This window comes from Sminthopsis crassicaudata, chromosome 2 (genome assembly GCF_048593235.1).
Source record: "Sminthopsis crassicaudata isolate SCR6 chromosome 2, ASM4859323v1, whole genome shotgun sequence".
NCBI lineage: Eukaryota > Metazoa > Chordata > Mammalia > Dasyuromorphia > Dasyuridae > Sminthopsis > Sminthopsis crassicaudata.
The window spans coordinates 319132865-319147057 of record NC_133618.1 but is presented as its reverse complement, the minus strand read 5'-3'; the positions used below and the strand labels follow the sequence as shown (position 1 = coordinate 319147057).

The 14193-nt window shown below is 36.2% G+C and overlaps 1 long non-coding RNA gene across 1 annotated transcript in view; it reads left to right on the top strand.

Annotated features, from left to right (window-relative positions):
• The first annotated feature begins 1417 nt into the window (after window positions 1–1417).
• LOC141556277 (uncharacterized) overlaps window positions 1418–14193 on the top strand; it is a 133948-nt gene continuing 121172 nt past the window's right edge. The window contains exon 1 of the long non-coding RNA XR_012486480.1: window positions 1418–1530. This is a non-coding gene — a long non-coding RNA (uncharacterized LOC141556277). The remainder of the gene's footprint in view (window positions 1531–14193) is intronic.

Here is a 14193-nt window from a genome sequence, read left to right as displayed (position 1 = left end):
GGAGTGAAATAAAGACTGTCCCATAATACACTCACTCTCTCTCTCTCTCTCTCTCTCTCTCTCTCTCTCTCTCTCTCTCTCTCTCTCTCTCTCTCTGTATATATATACACATTGTGTAACTGTGCAGGAACACCTTAATTCATTTGAATAGAGTACAGTGAATATACTGTGAGTAGGGCAACTAGGTGGCCCAGTAGATAATGTTGGCTCTTGGATGTAGGAAGACCTGAGTTCAAATATGGTCTCAGACACTTACTAGCTATGTGACCTCTGAGCAAGTCATTTAACCTTGTTTGCTTCAGTAAACATCTGTAAAATGAGCTGGAGAAGGAAATGGCAAATCTCTCTAGTATCTTTTCAAAGGAAAACCCAAATGGGGTCACAGAGTCAGACATGACTGAACAACAATATACTGTGAGTATATTGGGAGAGTTTCCTGGAGTGATCCCATATAGAAGCAATTAGTCAAAAAGTCTTTAACATTAGACCTGGTTCAGGGAAACCATAAGTTCCCACAGGTGTTGGGAAAAGAGAGAGACAGAGATACACAGAAAAAGAGACACAGAGAGAAACAGAGGCAGAGACAGAGACAAAGAGACATACACAGAGATAGACAGTGAGATAACATCTTAAAAATACTTTTTCCCTAGGACAGTACTTCTTGTTACCAATCAATATATACAGAGTCCTAGCCAGTTAAAGGGGAATCATTTCTTATGGAAGTGGGTTGAAGAGCTGTTTTTTTTTTTTTCTTTTCATTTTAACAACACAGCGACTAAACTTTGATTAGTTGAATCATGAGAATGAATTCCGGATGATTTCACTAGGGGGTGAGGGGTGGGGAAGGGAAGAGGGAAGCTGGAGAGAGATCTCCACTTCAACTTTAGGTTGCTGCCATTTTTCGACTATTGTAACTCCAAGAATGTTTTATTGAAAGGAGCCGAGTGCATCTAATGCAGTTATCCGTGTCCATGCTGTCGTTGCTGTCAGGGCAGGGAAAAAAAGCTGTCCAGCTGCTCTGGCCTCAAATGCTCACAACAAAGGAGTGTTCCCGTGAAGAATTCGCTACCTTTTGAACTGCTCATCTGGTTTCCATTTTTGAAAGGTCCCTAACCTTCTCCCCCACCCCCACCTTCACCCTCCACCCAGCCATTATTCCCTCCCATTGTTCTGATAAAGGACAGGCTGGAGGATTTCCCTGTCACCACTTCCAATTAGTAATTCTCACCTCTGGGGTGTGCCAACTATGTTTCCATATAGAGAAATTTGGGTATCTAAAGATGAAGTAGAAGATCTGGGCAAAACCCAAATATCCCAGCAAATGTGATATAAAGTCATTGAGACTCAGTTTCCTCACATATAAATTGTATTTAGAATACCTCTATGATTCCTAGGAACTCTAGAATTCTATGAATCCATACACTCCGGGCCACTATTCTATAGGAATCAAGAATGTAGGAACTGGAAGAGACCTTACAAACCCAAAGCCTGATTCTCTCATCTTACAAATGAGGAAACAACCCCGGAAAGGTAGAAGGGTTAATTAATCATGCAGTCAGTACTAAAAGTTAAGTTTTCAGGCTCTGATTTCAGCATCCTTTCCTCCACAATAATCTGTAAAGTACTACTTCCTTGCCAAAATTCAGTCCCAGAACCTGGCTCTAAAAGATTGCCTTAAAACTCATTTCCACTGATGTCAGTTTTTAACTTTCCAGAAGCGGTTAGAACAAAATTTTTTTTATTAATTTTATAATTATAACATTTTTGACAGTACATATGCATAGGTAATTTTTTACAACATTATCCCATGTACTTCCTTCTGTTCTGAATTTTCCCCTCCTTCCCTCCACCCCCTCCCCTAGATGGCAGGCATTCCCATATATATTAAATATGTTATAGTATATCCTAGATATACTATATATGTGTGTGTGTGTGTGTGTGTGTGTGTGTGTGTGCAGAACAGAATTGTTGTTGTTGTTGTTGTTGTTGTTGTGGCAAAGAAAGAATTGGATTCGGAAGGTAAAAATAACCTGGGAAGAAAAACAAAAAATGCAAACAGTTTACACTCATTCCCCAGTGTTCCTTTTCTGGGTGTAGCTGATTCTGTCCATCATTGATCAATTGGAACTGGATTAGCTCTTCTCTATGTTGAAGATATCCACTTCCATCAGAATACATCCTCATACAGTATCATTGTTGAAGTGTATAATGATCTCCTAGTAAAACAAAAATTTTGAAGCAGCATAAAGTACATTAGACTTGGAGACACAAACCTTATCTTGTAGTCTTCGGGTTTGCTCACAACTTAGAGTGGAGAAGTCCCTCAGCTGCTCTAGTCCTCTAAAGTAACAGATTTGGATTAAATAAGGTCCTTTCCATCTCTAACAGTCTCTGAATCCATGAGGTCTGAATGAGAGGGGCAGAAACAAGATAATTGGGCCAGGTGGGGTATCTTCTAGTAACAGGAAGTCAGATCAAGTAGAAGAAGATGGTGAGATTAAAAGAATATCCAAAAATGTTTCTAAAGCATGGGGAAAGGGATTGAGACGTGAGAGTCAGCTATAAAAGCAGTTATCAAGCTATTAAGATTCCATAAGTGATCTTTTAACCAGGTATAATTTTGCAGCTAGAGGTGGCACAGTGGATAGAGTCCTGGGCCTGGAGTCAAGAAGGCTTGAATACAAATCTAACCTTAGACACAAGTCATATGACCTTGTATAAATCACTTAAGCTCTATTTGCCTCAGTTTCCTCAACTGTAAAATGGGGATAATATAGTACCTACCTCTCCGTGTTGTTGTGAGGATCAAATGAGACAACAAATGCTAAATTGCTTCCTTCCTTAATCATTCTACTTTCTAGCATTGACTAGACCAGGAGTTCTCAAACTACAGCCTGAGGACCAGATGCACCGCTGAGGACGTTTATGCAGCCCGAGGGGTTATGGCAAATGGGTTGAGGGGCGGAGACAGAGTGTAAGTTTTTGTTTTTAATATAGTCCGGCCCTCCCACAATCTGAGGGACAGTGAACTGGCCCCATATTTAAACAGTTTGAGGACCACTGGACTAGACAATACATATATATTTCCATTTCTCTTTGAGTTCATTCTATTGCATAATTATTGAAATAGATAATCTCTCCCCTCTTTCCCATTACCTTCATGTAGCACTTTTTCACGATCTTATCCAGATCTCTATTCCTTCAGCTAGTGCCTCCTTTTCTAAAAATTGTTCCAGTGGAACAGCTCTCCCTTCTATTCTTCCCCAAATCAAAACTCCCATTCTCTCTTAATTTCTTGATTCTAATCTGTCTAGGAATCAAACTTATCAACTGATTCATATTAAGACTGATTATACATGCTCATCCTCTACAGAAACCCTAACATTTTAAGAAAGGAGCTTGCAAATGAACAGCTTAATCTAAATGAATGAATCAAAAGTGGAATCTGGGGTATCTTATTTTGGAAGGAATAGGTCTTTTGACACCTTTCAAACAAGAGCAAATAATCACCTAACCCACTCTACTCTTTTATTAGGTCCCTTTGATGCTACTGCTAATTTTTTGCTTTCATTTTTCTCTTCATTCTCTTGATTCCATAGAGGACTGAAGTCTGCAAATATTCTTAACAAATGAGTTCTTTCTGATCCTATTTATATTACAATTCATTGATAGAGTTAAGAAACCTAAAGAAGTTACTTATTTTCATGGTGGGCATGAAGTTCTAGCAATGATTATAATTCAAAGGCAGCTCTTCAGCAAAGCCTTGCTATCACAGTCTTAAGTAGGGCAATGCAATCATGGCTTTGTACTAGAGTTTTGAATTTTGTGCTGCTGATGGCACTGGCAGTCCTTCAAGCACTTAGAAACATCTGGGTTTTTACTTGGCTAAAAGGCCAACTAGTTAAGATAAGCTATAAGATAACATGTGATTTCTTCTTACCCCATCTGCTACTCTGCAGATATTTTCCCTAGCCCAGTTCCATTTCTTCACCTACCTATTTCATTCATAGAATATTTCATGCTACTTACTCTGGTTACAAAAAATTATTAGTTATTGTTCTGTTTACTGCTCCTGATGCCATATTTTGCCTATTTCTGATTATCCAGATAATCCTGGAATATTCATATTTCTGGGGCCACAAGATAATATTTTGTACTCCTAGCTCCAGTTTATGATATGACTTTTCACTATTCATTTTTCCTGGATTTTCTTGTGCCTTATTTGTCAAGTAAGCAAGCTACTCTTCATGAAAATTTTAATGATCCATCATCATGCATATATGTGCTCTGAGTTGCTTTGGGATAAGTTTGTGCTAATCCAGCTACATGCTGTCAGCTGGCTGACTAGAACTAGAGCACAGTCTGTATCCCTACAATTGAGCAAAGTACACTGGCCCACATGAGGCTCAAACAAACTGACTTGGCCTTTCTGCCACCAAGTTCTTGGCTATGGGCAAAGTTAAGGAGATACTAACACACACAAACTGAAGCCCTAAGAACTTTAGTGACTTGCCTTCCAGGTGTTGGCTGTACTTGGCCATCTACATGGTATTAAAAAATGTAGATCGCCAAGTACAGCCAACACCTGGCAGCCAAGTCACTTAAGTTCTTAGAGCTTCAGCTTCTTCAGCTTAGAATGTAGGACTAGATGACTACTAATGTCACTTTTATTTTTAGAGCCCAAATCCTTAAGTTTCTTATTCTTGCTATACAAAGGTAATGGATGAGAAGTAACTGACCTCTGATACCCAAAAGTAGTTGGGATGGGGAGAGGGGAGAAAAAAGGAGGAGAGCTTGTCCCCTTTTCTACTGATTCAGGCAGAGTCATTGTGGCATTGCCATAATTCTCACATTTTGAATGAGATCTCTTATATCACCTGAAAATAAAAGATCAAAAGAGCTTTTAAAAACATTCCCCCCAAATAGGAAAATGTCTCAACAATTACAAATGTTTTTAATATAATAGTAACAATAATAACAATAATAAATAACTAACATTATATAGCACTGGCTGATCTGCACTTAAAAATACATATATGACTTTATATATGTAGTTTAATTTCATTCGATGTTATTATCTCATGATATGTTCCTGGAAAAGGACAGGAAACGGAAGTTAATTTGAAGCCTCAGGACTGGAGTTCAAATCTCAGCACCATGGATAGTACAACCCTGGATGAATCACTTCCATTCTTTGGGACTCAGTTACTTCAAATGTAAAATGAGGCCGTAGGATTACTTGATCCCTAAGTTACCTTTTAAACTCTAAATCTATAATTCCCTAGTTTCTTAATCTTGTTACACCAAGAATAATCATTGACCTCTATTAGTGAATCACATGCTACATTTTTGTGCACATAAGCATTGTAAATCAATTTCCAAAATTTATCCGTAGATTTCCCTCAAAAAAAAAAAAAAAAATCAAACAGGCTATGGAATAATGAATTCCAAAACATGACTCAAATTTACAAATGTTCAAAGAATTTCTTCCTTTATTCTACCTGAATATCCCATGGCTGTAGGCTCAGGGCTAAAGGAATCAAAACCAATTCTAAAATAACTCAGATAATATTTTTCTCATCCTCTCTTTCCTGGGTACAAAGTCAATATTCAAAGTGGACATATTGACTTGGCTTGACTTGGCCAGACACAGAATGTTTCATTACTTAAAAAAAAACTAAAAAGTATACTTGCTTTTTTCCTCTCAAGAAAACCATGAGGCTTTCTCCTTTTTCCTATCAGAACCAACTCTCTATGACTAAATTGTGAACATAAAGAAATGGCTGTTAAACAAAGGCTTAATTCAAACTACCCAAAAACTTGCTATGAGTAGAAACAGAAAGAAATGTTTGAAGGGTCTCTGCATGACTGATTTTCCTTGTAACTGACAAGTGAATTCTCAAAAGTGGGATTTGAGTACATGTTTCCATAACCAGTATTCTCTCTCTGTATCCAAGTTCCTCCATTTTGATCTTTGATTTGTTTTTGCTGTTGCCTTCTTGAGGATCTACTATAAACATCTGGTATTGGGGTATAAGAACTTGGTGTTCTAGATGAAAGCACCCATCAGATAGAAGGTCTCCTTGAGTCTTCTTGTCCTACCCCTAACCCCAATCTGAAATTTTTTTGTTTTCCCCAATCTGATTTAATGTTTCTATTAACTGATCTTGGACAAGTCACTTAACCTTCCTGGGTCTTGGCTTCTTCATTTGTAAAATTAATGGGTTGTAAAAGAAAATAGTATTCCTGAAATCTATAAAAATATACAGAATGAAGCAGAGGAAAGTCCAAAAGAAGACATAGACTAAGAGAATAGTATTAGTGCTACTAAGTTAAGTTTGATGTGAATTTTTAAAAAAAGCTTTCCATAGTAGATTTAAAGTTTCATATGCAATCTCGCTTTTCTGTTCTTTTAAAATAGTATTTTATTTATTTTCCCAATTATATGTCAAGATAATTCTTAGCATTCATTTTTATAAGATTTTTTTGTTCCAAATTTTTCTGCCTCCTTCCATCTTTTCCCCCTCTTCCTAAAATAGGAAGAAATAACCTATTTTATATAAGTTATACTTGTACATGTGCTACCATGTAGAACATTTTTCCATATTGGTCACAATTGTGAAAGAAGCAGCACAGCAAAAGGGGGAAAACACTCAAAAGAATAAAGTGAAAAAGTATGCTTCAATCTACATTAAGTCCATCAGCTCTCTATCTGGATAGTATAGCATTTCCCTTCATGAGTCCTTTGTACTTTTCTTGGATTATTGTGTTACTTGGAATAGTTGAGTAATCATCCATAGCTGATCATTACACAAAGTTACTGATACTGTATATAAATCAATTCATTTTGCATCAATCTATACAAGTCTTTCCAGGTTTTTCTGAAATATGTTTGTTAATCATTTCTTATTGCACAATAATAATCTATTATATTCATATACCATAGCTTGTTCAGTCATTCTCCAGTTGATGGATATCCTCTTAATTTCCAGTATTTTGCCACCACAAAAAGAACCGCTATAAATATCTTTACATGTGTAGGTTATTTTCTATGATCTATTTGGGATACAGACCTTTGTTTCTGTTCTTTGTAGATGGAAATGTTCATATTTGTTGATTACTATCACATTGATTATAATTTTTTATAAATAAGGTAGTTGTATATTGGATTTCTTGCTGTCTATGGTAGGGGTTAGGGATAAGGAGGGAAAAAATTGGAACACAATATTTTACAAAGGTGACTATTGAAAACTATCTTTGCATTACTTGGAAAAATAAAAAGCTATTAAAAATAAAGAAAATTACCCCTACAAATAAGATGGTTGGACTGAAGTTGGTCCTAAGATCCCTTCCAGTTCTGAATCTATAATCCTTTCATAAATCAATCAAATTTAAAAGAAGATTGGGGGAGGGCAATTAGGTGGTACAGTGGATAGTGTAGCAGCTATTAGTTGGTCAGGAGAACCTGGAAGAAGGAGTACAAATAGGAAGAGGAAGAGAGGAGATCCAAGGATTTTAACAAAAAAGCCAGATGAGTTTGGGAATATGAAGGTTTGGGGTTTGGAGGTATTAGTCTGAGTATCCACAGCATCTGCCTCTAGTTCTGCAAAATTTTTATTTTAAAAGTTAATTCGATTCAACTCTAATCTCTCCAAAGGTCACAATGCTGTCTGTTGGCTGTGAACATCATATTATCCCTTTTATTCATGAGAAAACAAGCATAAATGATCATTCTCTCTAGTGACATACTGTTAAATATTTAACAACCAGCTTGGAAAGGTGGGGAGGGGCAGAAATGTACCCATAATACACTTTTAGGTTTAATCTGCACTATTACCATTTTCTCTATCTTTAGACAATCAATACCAAAATAAAACACATTCTGATTTGTAATGTTTGTCTTAGCTCCTGCATTCTCCTATTTCTCTTACACAACTAGTTTTTTCTACAGTACTTTGCTTCTCCTTTCCATCACTTCTTACCTCATATGGTATGTCCCAAAATTTCTTTATGCAATTAAAGCTATCAAAAAATTTGTACTAAAATTTTTGGAGCATCACTTCTCTATATATGTTGTATGTCCCCATACCTACCTCAACTCTCCCCCTGGAACAGTAAAGTTCCTAAAAGGCAGAGCCTATTTCATGTTTCTCTCTGTTTTCCCATTCTGTTCTTTGCCATTTGTAGGTTGATAATTTTTGTTGAATTTAATTGAATAAGGGGAGGTGACTTGTCTAAATCCAGATCAGTTGATGGACTCAATGAAAAATGACAATAACAGTTAAATAACAGAACCTGAATTCTCAAATCCCAGGCTACTATCTTTATTTCACTAATCACAGCATTTTGTCATCTTTGTGGGCCTGAGAAATGTATGGAATAGAGAGTGACCAAGGTTTGAAGAAAAACCGGGGGATTAAGATTAGCAATAGAGAGGGAGGACCTCCCTCTTCCCAATAGAGGATGATACCTTTGTATCCCAAAACAAAACGTCTTTCTTGACCTCCATTCTTCCTACATGAGGATGCTGAGGGGAAGGAAAAACCCCTGCCAAGCTGACTTCAAGTCATAAAAAACAATGAATTTGTCCAACAAATATTTATTGAGTTGCTAACCCTTTCTCAGCTAGAGATAATGGAAAAGATAGTAACATACAGGATGGTTTGTTGCCTTCTAAGATTTATAATCTGATTAGGGAGAAAAGTAACAAACACATATACACACAAATAGTGTACAATGCAAAATACTATAATAAGTGATATATCATGTGATACAGATAATAGTGTTATAGTAATTTACAAGAGGGGAGATTTGTTTGAGCTAAATTAGCTAGAATAGTTTCCAGCATAGAGTTTAGGGTAAGAATTGCAAAGACTGTCCTTATGAGATCAATAATGCTAATCATCTCCATTTTACAGATGAGGAAAAAGTCTAAGAGAGATTAATTTGTCCAGGATCATATAGCTAGCAAAGTAGCAGAGCTAAGATTGGAACCCAGATTTCTTCTGTCTCCCAATCTAGCACTCTTTATTATATTCGTTTGCCTACTAAGATCTTCAAGGTCTTTCCAAATAACATAATGGGATTGAGACCTCTTAACACTTCCTGTATCCTTCCTGCCTGATGCCCATAATTCCCCATAATTCAAACTCACACTATACTGGAATGAATTTTTAACCCAGAATTCAGTCACATCAAAAAGAAAGGACCACCCGGTCTCAGAACCAGTGATCCCATATCCCTAAAAAACATTATTTTTTTTCTTGGGAACAATAGGGAAAATGTAATCTTAATAGCCATTCTATCTAACCACCCTTGCCCCAGACTCAGCATCTCCCTTCCAGTTCTACCATCTTTTATTTCTATCAACTGGACTGAGGATGTCAAGGCATACAGTCAATATTTATTATAGGCAAGAGTCTTTAGATATTTTAAAAACATTTTTCCTCATTTTGTCACATCTCAAAGACTTTGACTAATGCTTCTGTGGTATAAAAGATATACTGCCTCTTTAACTCCCACCCTCACTTAATGGGGCAATGTATCTTCTAGGCAAGTTTCTTCCTTCTTGGGTCTCATTCTCAACCCTGCCCCCCTCTCCATTCCCCTTTCCCTCTGTCCCTGGTAAGTCATAAGTGCCAACTCCTGACACCCTCAACGGTTTCTCAACTGCTGACACTAATCACGTTCTGAGGAGCAGGTCATCAGTGAAGGGGCTGAAACTCGTGTGAAAAAAGTCCCCAAGTAGGCCCCAGCAGCTCACACCTGCAAGCTCTATTCATCCCCACTGTTTACACATTGTCATCCACAATTAAGTCTTTCCCAGGAACTCTGGGCTGCTTGCTCCTCCCACTCTCTGCACTGGGACCCCATTCTGAGTCCTTGTGTCTGTTAAATTGAGCATGGGGCTCTGTGATTAAATTAAGTTTTGTATCTCTGGTACTCTCCCTAGTACTAGCTTCTCTCTCTCTCTCTCTCTCTCTCTCTCTCTCTCTCTCTCTCTCTCTCTCTCTCTCTCTCTCTCTCTCTCTCTCTCTCTCTCTTCCTCTCTCCCTCTTCTTCACCATTTGTCTTCTTCATTCCCCCTTTCATTAATAAAGATGTCAGATGTCAGATTACTAGCTCTAAACTAAAAACAGTAATTAAAGGCACTGAATGGGTGGCAATTTGATGATTGGTTAGGAGGCAAGTAGGGACCAGGAAAGTTTTGAGATGCAGGAGAAGTGATAAGTAGGTGCTAGTGGGACATGATGAGAGTTCAAAAAAGAGTCTCTGACCAACAATGAAGCATGTTTTCCAATTCCTGTTAGAGATGTGATGGATTAGAAGTTAAGAATGAGATACACATTTTTAGAAATGGTCATGTTTGGATTTGTTTTGCTTGACCCATATCTATCTGTTACAAGAGAGAATTTCCATGTTGTTGGAGGGAAGGGAAGAAAGAATAGGTTAGTAATAGTAATGCTTACAAGGAAAAGAACAAAAAAGTGTCATTGAATCATTTTTAAAATGCACAGAAGGGAACAGAAAAATGTTCAGAGGGAGGCAGACAAACAAGACAGCTTTGAATCTAACATGTTGTATTTATTATATTCTTTTTGAACATACAACTTGTACATAATAAGAGATTCACAGTTTCATATATAATTCCTCTTTTGTGGTCTTCTTTTTGTATGGAAATGTTCATGTTTGTTGCTATTTGTCAACTTCAGAATGACAAAAAATAGGGACAGAGGAACAAGCAGACAAAGAGAGACAGAGAAAAATACTTAGGTACCTTCCTCTGGGATATTCCAAATAACCTCTTAAACAGCTTCTTTCCCTTTTACACCATTCTTAGCTCATTTGCTTCAGGGAATATAAGAAGGGTCCAGATGAATTTTATCTTTTCTTTTAAAGCATTTAATAATATGCAATCAATGAAAATCACTTTGATTCATTTAAGCCCCAAGTCAGATATGACAATGATTTATTTAAAAAAAAAACTCTCCCTCTCCTTCTCCTTTTCCCTCTCTCCCCTCCTTTCTCCCTTCCCTTCCTTCTCTCCCTCTTCCTCTTTATTATTATATGCCTCTCTTTAACTTTGACTTTCTCTGTCTCTTTGTATCTCTTCCTCTTCTCACTTAATAATATTTTATTTTTTCCAATTATGTATGAAGATAGTTTTCCACATTTATTTTTGTAAGATTTTGAGTTCCAATTTTTTACCAAGACAGCAAGCAATCTTATATAGGTTATACATGTACCATCATTTTATACATATTTTCATATTAGTCATATTGTGAAAGAAAAATCAGAACAAAAGGGAAAAACTGCAAGAAAGAAAAAAGTAAAAATAGTAGGCTTCAATCTGTATTCAGTCTCCGTAGTTCTTTCTGTGAATTCGGATAGCATTCTCCATCACAAGTGGATTGGAATTATCTTGGATCAATGGATTATTACCTCTTTCTCTTCTACTTAATTAATCTTAAAATGAAGTAAATATCACCCATTAAAGGTTTGGAGTGGGGGAGGAGTAACATAATTTTATCTTAATATCAGTTTTTTAGATGGGGCAAACAGAAAAAAAAAAAAAAAACCTAAACTTGAAAAGAATTTATTTTATACACTCTTCCTGGAAGAAAGGAATGAGAAATAGAGAAAGGTCAGTCAATCAACAAGCATTTGTTAAATTCTACTACATGCCACTCATTGCTCTAAATTCGAGGAACACAAAGAAAGGCAAAAATAAAAAGTGCCCCTGCTTTCAAGAAGCTCACAGTCTAATGGAGACAGCATGAAAATAACTGTACAAATAAGATTTATACATAGGATAAATTGAAGATAATTAATAGAGGGAAGATATTAGCAGTAAGGGGAGTCAGGAAAAGAAAATGGGACTTGGACTTTATTTGTGATCTAAAAGAAAACAGGGCTTCAACAGATGGATATGAGGGAAGGAGAGAATTCCAGGCATGGGAGATAGTCAGGATAAAGCATAGAGCATATTGTGGGAAGAAAACAGAGACTCAGAGGGAGGTAAGGTGTAAGAAGACTGGAAATGTTAAAAAGGGTCCAAATCTCATTTCAGAAAAGCTGGAAATAGTTACATGAATTGATGCTAAGTAAAGTGAGTAAAACCAAGACAACAATATACATAGAAACAACAAGATTAAGTAAGTGATACTCAACTGTGATCAACTTGGCTCTTTTCAACAAAGCAGTGATTCAAGGCAGTTCCAATAGATTTGGGATGGAAAATGTCATCCATATCTGGAGAAAGAATTATGGAGACTGTGGATTAAAGCATAATATTTTCACCTTGTTGTTGTTGGTTTTTGCTTGGTTTTTTTTTATGTTTCTCCCTTTTGATCAGATTTTTCTTGTGCAGCATGAGGAATAAGGAAATATGTTTAGAAGAATTGTATAGGTTTAACCTATATTGGATTACTTGCTATCTTATGGAAGGTGAGGGATGAAGGGAGAGAAGGAGAAAAATTTGGAATACAAGGTTTTGCAGGGGTGAATGCTGAAAAATATTTTTACATGTATTTGGAAAAATAAAAAAAACTATTAAAAAGGAAGGGGCCAAATTTTGAAGAGCTTTGAATATCAAACATGTATATATAATATATTATATTATATAATTTATATAATCCTGAAGGAAATTGGGAGCTCTTGAAGTATATTGAATGGAGGATGAAATTATCAGATGTGTGCCATAAGGAAGATCAATTTGACAACTGAATGGACAACATACTAAAGTGTGGGGAGACTTGAGACAATACACACCAGAAAGTTATTGTAATAGTCTGAGTGTAAGATGATGATTCTACACCAGGATAATAGCCAGAGCAGTGGAAAGAAGGTAGTGGATAGGAGAGATAGTACAAAGCAGAATGGAAAAATCCTGAATTGGATGTGGGAAGTGAGAAAGAGTGAGGAGTCAAGAATGACACCTAAGCTACAAACCTGGGTGACTGGGAAAATGGTGATACTATCTACAATAACAAGAAAGTTTAAGAAAAGAGGAAGGCTTTTGGGGGCTGGGAAGGAGATAATGAGTTCAGTTTGGAAATCTTTAGATTAACATGTCTATGGAACATCCAATTGGAGATATCTAATAAGAAATTAGAGATGCAAGACTGGAAGTTTGGACAAAGAGTAAGCCTGGATAAGTAGATTTGGGAATCATAATCAAGGAAACAGAATGTCATTCTTAGAAAACACAGTTTCATCTAGCTTCTTAAACTTTTCCCTTTTGCTCGAGAAATTTTTAAGTGACCCCAAGTATATAGTTATATAAATTTTGGTTTTCAAATCAAACATTTACTGATAATAAATCATAAAATTATTTTAAAACAATTCTTTAATATGCATATAATTTTACCATTTATTAAAGATGAAAGCAAAGTTATAAGTAAATGAGATGAATAACTTGTTTATTTTTACATAAACCTTTTACTGTTGCCAAATTTTTCATGATGACTACTTTCAGTTATGTGACCCCATATGGTTTGTGAGCCACAGTTTAAGAAGCTTTGATCTAGCCTAACCTTTCCCACTATGGTAGAAGCACTGTCAGTAGTTCTACCTGTCTTCTGAAGCATACTCCATTCTTGCAGAATTAATATATGACAATTCAAATGCACATGTGGAACTTCAGTAGGAATCATGTCACTAGCTTTCAGTAAAATTTGATGGATGGAAAGATTGGGTTAAAAGGTCTCCAAAATTTCTTCTAGCTTTACACATATGTTTGCATTGTACATCTATGTTTGAGATGCCAGGATTAGCTACTAACTTGTGCTTTGGAATCTCAGGCATAAAGGATGTAAATAATTGTTCTTACAACTAATATATCTCTTGATTGAAAGATAAATTAAAGAAAACAAGCCAGCTCCAAAAAACTTCAATTTAGTAGTATTCTGAAAGAAACAAATATTGGTATGATGCTTGAGTTTGTTATCAAGAATAATTACAAATTAGCCAAGTTCTGCTTAGAAACTTTGATGTTCTAGGAGCATAAATCAGCAGATATAGAAAGCCATTTCCATATCAAGTTTATGGGAGATTACTCAATTTGCTATTTTACAGAATAGCCCCCTAAGGTGGTAAGAGCCACATAAAGACAATTAACTGAAACCACCTTTGTCCATCAGAAAATTAGTCAGAATCCCTGGTGAGTAGAAGGAAGGAAATGACAGACAAAAA